Source organism: Centroberyx gerrardi, chromosome 4 (assembly GCF_048128805.1).
Source record: "Centroberyx gerrardi isolate f3 chromosome 4, fCenGer3.hap1.cur.20231027, whole genome shotgun sequence".
Taxonomy (NCBI): domain Eukaryota; kingdom Metazoa; phylum Chordata; class Actinopteri; order Beryciformes; family Berycidae; genus Centroberyx; species Centroberyx gerrardi.
This window is the reverse complement of record NC_136000.1, coordinates 7,935-15,000: the sequence shown is the minus strand read 5'-3', so window position 1 is coordinate 15,000 and position 7,066 is coordinate 7,935. Positions and strand designations below refer to the sequence as shown.

At 40.1% G+C, this 7,066-nt stretch overlaps 1 protein-coding gene across 5 annotated transcripts in view; it reads right to left on the bottom strand.

Annotated features, from left to right (window-relative positions):
• Nucleotides 1-6,731, bottom strand: part of prr5l (proline rich 5 like) — a 35,749-nt gene extending 29,018 nt beyond the window's left edge. For all 5 annotated transcript variants that reach the window (XR_013504330.1, XR_013504331.1, XR_013504329.1 and 2 more), the window contains exon 1: nt 6,494-6,731. The gene's annotated coding sequence lies outside the window, so the exon portion shown is untranslated. The remainder of the gene's footprint in view (nt 1-6,493) is intronic.
• Nucleotides 6,732-7,066: the final 335 nt, after the last annotated feature.

Genomic DNA, 7,066 nt, shown 5'->3' with positions numbered 1-7,066 from the left:
AAAGTAACCTAATTAAAGCTGGGATAGGCAACTCTCTTTTTGAATTATTTGGTGAAAATTTCATAACAACATAACACTCAGCTCAAAATGTTGGTCTGAATGTGAGAGACTTTCATTGAGTCCCAGCCAAAAAGAAGCAGTCTAGTTTGCCTAACGTGTTTTCAGTGAAGATGGAAGTAGTCAGAAGTTAGAACTATCTATCGCTTTGCTTGTATCGGCCTCGGACTCCATCAGAGCTCCAGCTGATGAAAGATGGAGATGAAATCCCTGACATGCCTGTCAAACTGGATAGCCTCATTTTCAATGATCAGATTCAGCCAGTGACTGTGTACAATAATACATAGATATAGTTTAATTCGTGCAGAGGTGCAAATAAGCTTTATTTAAGGGTTATAGTGTCGTCTAAATGAATCTCTAATGCTCCTGATGTCACATGACTTCATGTCTAAATGACAGACATGAAGTCATGTGACACAGAGTCTCCTGCTGTGAAACTAAAGTGAAACTTAAAACTACAATTTGCTCCAAACTCGCATGTGTTAGAGCCTGTTTTACAGACTGGTACTACAGACGGTGGTACTACAGACTGGTATTACTGGTACTACAGACTGCTACTACAGACGGTGGTACTACAGACTGGTACTACTGGTACTACAGACTGCTATTACAGACTGTGGCACTACAGACTGGTACTACAGACTGATACTTCACACTGGTACCACAGACTGTGGTACTACAGACTGGTACTACAGACTGGTACTTCAGACTGGTACTACAGACTGATACCACAGACTGTGGTACTTCAGACTGGTACTACAAACTGTGGTACTTCAGACTGGTACTACTGGTACTACAGACTGTGGTACTAATGTCAGTTAGTGTTTGCGTTAGTGTATGTGAGCATGTTAGTGTGCGTGTTGTTAATGTGTGTTAGTGTGTGTTGGTGTGTGTTAAGATGGGCTCAGATTACAGGAGTTATAAAATCCTAACCAATTTTGAAATCGGGTTGCATCACACACATAAGGAGAAACTTAACCGATTTTCTTCTCTCAAATCGCAAACAAGCTCACACTACAAGTTCAGAAAATGACGGTGCATCACACACTACAAGATATTATTAAGATTATCTTGCCCGACGGAGCTGCTGTAGGCAACAAGTCACGTGACCATGGAGAGGCAGGAGGCAGATGTTTACAAACATGGAGGCGGAACAGCTGCTTTGGTGTGTTCAGTAGTTTGCCAAAGATAAGCGAAAGGCCAGACGAACTTGGATGAGGAAATGGTTGGAGAGATGTGGGCAAAGCAGGCTGTCCGTCAACCAGCGAGAACCGGAGGTGAGAATTTAACTGGCAGTTTTAATAACTGTTACAACATTGGTACGCTATCGCTAGCCTAGTGCTAAAAGTGCTAAAAGGTTTACTGTTGCTAGGCAATACCGTCAGCTGTCCCGGCCGGGACGTCAAAGTTGTATTGTCCAATGTTGAAAGGCATGAAGTGACGTCACCTAACCCTAACCCAAACTCCTGTAATCTGAGCCTGGCATTAGTGTGTGTTAATGTGTGTTAGTGTGTGTTAGTGTGTACTGTTAGTGTGTGTTAGTGTGTTCAAGTTTCAAGTTTGTTTTCCATTTACATAAAAATGCATTGGAATTCTTGATCACGAGCCTTGCGTCATTCAGCAAAAAAAAAAAAAAAAGAACACATGAGAAACATGGTAGAAAAAGGACAGAGACATATAAGAAACAAAATAAAAGCATGATAAAACATAAAACATATGCAGCATGCATTGTTGGCAAAGTGCAATAGTTGCTGTAGTTAGTAAAGTGCAGTAGTGCTATTCATTTAAAAACCGGACGGCCTCTGGGTAAAAACTGTTTACAAGTCTATTTGTACGAACTCCTTGCTTTACCCTTCTGTCTGGTCAGCGCTCCCAGCAGTAGCGTCTACCTGATGGTAGCTGAGTGATGAGGCTGCTGCCTGGGTGGCTGGGGTCCCTGACTATTTTCTGGGCCCTATCACAGCACCTCTTAACATAAATATCTCTCACAGATGGCAAATCTGTTCCAATAATTTTCTGTGCTGTTCTTACAACCTTGTCAATAAGCTTACGGTCCTCCTCAGAGCAACTTCCATACCAAACAGTTATACATCCTGTGAGGAGGCTTTCAACGGTGGATCTGTAAAAATTAACTAATGTCTTGGTGATTACACCAGACTTCTTCAGACATCTCAAAAAATAGAGCCGCTGCTGAGCCTTCTTGGCAACAGCAGCACAGTTAAGTGACCATCTGAGCTCTCTGGATATCTGTACCCCTAAGAATTTGAAGCAATCCACTATTTCTACATCCACCCCATCGATGTTTATAGGAGTGTGCACTCCCCCATTTGTCCTGAAATCAACAATGATTTCCTTTGTCTTGGTGACATTTGAATCAAGGTTATTGTCAGTGCACCACTCTATCAGTCTCATAACCTCCTGTCTGTAGAAGGATTCATCGTTATTCTGTATTCTTCCTATCACAGTTGTATCGTCTGCAAATTTGATAATGCAATTCATATCATGTTTTGCAGTGCAGTCACAGGTGAAGAGTATAGAAGTGGACTGAGTACGCACCCTGGGGTGCACCTGTGTTTGTGACCACCGTAGATGAAGTGAAGCTGCCTATTCTCACTACTTGTTCCCTCCCTGTTAGGAAGTCTAAAATCCAATCATAAGTGGAGTGGCAGAGGCCCAGGGCTCTTAACTTGACAACTAGTTTGCTTGGTACATTTGTATTGAATGCAGAACTATAGTCAATAAATAACATTCTACAATAGACATTGCATCTGTCAACATGTTCCAGCACAATATGCAGTGCAAGTGAAACGGCATCTTCAACAGACCTGTTTGAGCGGTAAGCAAATTGATAAGGGTCCACTGACTGAGGAATTACAGATTTAATAATGTACGACATGACCAACCTCTCAAAACATTTCATAACTACAGATGTCAGAGCCACTGGGCGATAATCATTCAAACAGGTGATCTTGGGTTAGGGTTAGGTACCCTAGTGTGTGTTAGTGTGTGTTGTTAGCATGTTAGTGTGTGTGTTAGTGTGTGTGTGTTAGTGTGTGTTGTTAGCATGTGTTAGTGTGTGTGTTAGTGTGTGTGTGTTAGTGTGTGTTGTTAGCATGTGTTAGTGTGTGTGTTAGTGTGTGTTGTTAGCATGTATTAGTGTGTGTGTTAGTGTGTGTGCTGTTAGTGTGCTGTTAGTGTGTGTGTGTGTTAATCCTATAACAGAAGCCTCCTGTCATGAGAAAGTACTCAGAGTCTAATGCAATTATAGACTGGGGGTGAGAGAGAGAGAAAGAGAGAGAGAGAGGGAGGGAGAGAGAGAGAGAGAGAGAGAGAGAGAGAGAGAGACACACACACAGAGAATATGAACAATAATCAAATATATTTTTAGAAAAGCATTCCTTCATTTGTTGTAACTTCCACCGGTTTGAAGCTCCTTCCTACGATGTTTACTGTGAAAGTTCCTCATGAAGATGAACGAGGCCAAAAAGCTGCTAAACTGTTCTGCAGTTAAACAGAAGTAAAATGAGTTGAGTTGGTTCCCTAGGTTTGAGTTAGGGTTTAGGGTTTAGGGTTTACCCTGCAAGGTTAGGGTTCAAACCCTGAAGGCTTTCAAACCTGATCACTAATCACCTCACTGTGCTGATGAGGGAGGGTTGGGGAGATGAGACGGCATGGTTTGGGGGGAAAAGAACACATATTATGAACATATATGTTTTTGTTTCTATAATGATGTGTACCAACTTTTCCTTTAAATTAAAAAAAAGTTGATCACCACAAAAACTAATCGTCTCACTGCGCTGTGGAAGCATGAACTGTGTTGGTTTTTGTTTTGTTGTGTTTCCCCTGGAGTTAAAACAATAATACACCGTTAGGTAGATAATGTAATGTAATGTTAATGTAACGTCATTTAATGTTAATGTTAATGTAATGTAATGTAATGTAATGTAAACAGTGCTCTGTGTAAACTGACTTGTCAGTTTCTGACATTTCATGACATTAAAGTTATTGAACTGAAACCTGAAGCTGAATTCAGTTTGTTTTCACCTGCGTCCGTCTGGCCCTTTGTCAGCAGGATTTCTCTAAATGTTGGGAACGGATTTGCACAAAACTTGGTATGAAGGTTGGTTATGGGCCAAGGAAGAACTGATTAACTTTTCATGTTGATTGGCCCAAAGGGGGCGTGGCGGTGGGCGTGGCTTATCACCAAAAGGTTTATAACTGCCTTGCGCAGTGTTGTCGGTCTGCGCTCTACTGAGGACATTTTCTACTTCTATATGTTTCTGATTAGAGCAGCTGTTTGATTTTCCATGTAAACCAGTTCTAAAGGAAAACTCAGATCCACTGTTCTATCTCATCAGTTGTAATGTAATTTACTGTTTTGGTGAACCCACTGTCCCTCAACCTGCCTCGTCTACTTCTACTGCTGTTAGAGATCTAAGATAAGATATCAATTTATTCATCTCCATGGGGAAATTCGGGTGCCACAGCAGCAACTGGCAGAACAGTACCAGGGAAAAATAAGTACAGAAGATAATAAAGAGAAGAGGTAATAAGAGAAAAAATAAAGGTAATGTACATAATATAAAACTATGGAGACAGTGCAAAATGCAAATAATGCAAATAATAATAACAAATAAATGCGTATGCATTTTTATATATATATATCTATATATATATACTACATCTCCCAGAATGCCTTTCAACAACCACCGGAGAAGGGGAGTGAACTTGTTGCATTGAGCTATGAGTTAAAGGTGTGGGTGGAGAGAGAGACTGGCTACGTCTACATGCACACCAATAATCCAATTATAAATAAGGCAGTAATGCCAGTAAGGTGGAGCCATGTAAACACCAGACTGATTATGTTAATGCCATTCTACTCACAGTCCATAATCTCAGTCAGATATGTGCAATGCTGTGATTTTGATCGCATTATAAAGGCATGTTACACCAGCTGATCAGCTGATCAGGCGTCTGCTCCTCCAGTCTGCGTCTGCTCTCACAAAAGTGTCGAGAGGATGGCGTTTTGCAGCTGCAGGCCGATAAAAATGGCAGCAACAGATCTGAACTGGGAGAACAGAAGGGTCTGGTACCGAAACCGTACAAGTTTTCACTACCGATAATTTCCGGTCCATACAAACTGTCAGTTATTTGTTAACATCACAGAATTTGAATGGATAGAACGGTCTTTCTGCTGTTCTTCGATGGTCTTCGATGGTATTTTGGCTAGTTCACCAAAAAATGTTTATGGTTAGTTGCTATGGTGACAACGGAAGCTTGGCCATTAATGCCGTAAAGTGTGTCACACCGGTTGCCGCACAGCGTGAGCGGGTTAGCTTTGTAATGTTACAAGACTTTTGTTAAATTAATAAAATGTGAAATATAAAGCGATTAAACCAATTGGTCCAAAGATCCTGGAGGAGCAAATGGGAAAGAGTTCTGTCCATTCAAATTCTGTTTAACATGTAACATGTGAAAAGTATATGAAAAGTAATTAAGGACAAATAGGTTTAGTTCATAAAAAAAACTTTTAATAACTACAATGTCCTAATAAATAGCAAATGTTGATGATGATGTCGGGAGAGTCATATTAATGGTTTTATTTCTGCTGAAGAACTGGAAGAGTAGAAGTCTAGAACTTTGCACTTGGTATTTATTTTGCTGTTTATTATTAGTATTGCAACTGTTATTTACTGTTAAATTATTGTACTTGACTTAGGTTTTAGTTATTATGTAAACTTGTTAATAGTGTTTTGTATTCATTTATAAACATAATTTAAACAGTTAAGAGTTAATATATAGTTCAATTTCTTTGCCTTTGCAATAAAAAAGCCTGTAGGTCTATCTACAGACACTAAACCAGCTGTAGGTCTATCTACAGACACTGAACCACCTGAAGGTCTATCTACAGACATTGTAACACGTGTAGGTCTATCTACAGACACTGAACCACCTGTAGGTCTATCTACAGACACTGAACCACCTGTAGGTCTATCTACAGACATTGTAACACCTGTAGGTCTATCTACAGACACTGAACCACCTGTAGGTCTATATACAGACACTGAACCACCTGTAGGTCTATCTACAGGGACTCTAGTAGTTTTAGTGGCGTCTATAGGTTTTTATATTCCAGGTGTTATTGTTCAGTTATTGTCTGTGTATTGAAATGTGATTCTATTTAGATTCTCCACAAAGCATATTTCCTCATGGACAATAAAAGTTTCTATTCAATTCTAAACTGCCTGTAGTTTAAACTAAAGGAGCTGCTGTGTTTCTGCAAAGAGCCGTGCTACATCCTGCAGTGACACATCTCATATCTTTATATCTTTGTATATATCTTTATATCTGTATATATCATATATTTATATCTTTATATCTCACATCTCATATCTTCACAGGATATGAGCTTCACAGTGTGTGAACTTCAACTCACGTCAAACTCTGCTGCTCCGCTGATGAACACAACCGTCCGAGTCCTTCAGGAGACAAAACCTCTAGAACTGCAGCTTATTTCCAGCGGGTCGTCATCGGTTCTCATAGTGAACAAAGAGAAAAATAAAGAGAAAAAGAATAAATTCCACGGACTGATTCACGGATCATTTCCTCTGTCCGCTCAGACACAAACACATTTTATTCCTCTTTACTGTAACTGCGACCAACTGCCGCTTCAGCGACTGTTCTACAGGCTGTGTCAAGCAAGACACCGTAACCAAATACGACTTCCTGTCACGGCTTTTCAAAATAAAAGTCTTGTTGCGGCACACGCAACGTTTTCTCAGGAAAGTAGGTTACTAAAGTGAAAATTAAGAATATATTTATGGACAAATTTGTAGTAAATGAAAATACAGTTATTGTTTTTTTCCACACGGTATGTTCATCCCTATATTGGACTGTGCAAGACATAAACGATATGTATCGCTGACTCCGTTTATTTTAACCCACAGCAGCGGATCTCCTGCTGTCCCTTTAGTCTGAACGGGCCTGGGCTGATTATATGGAGATCTGT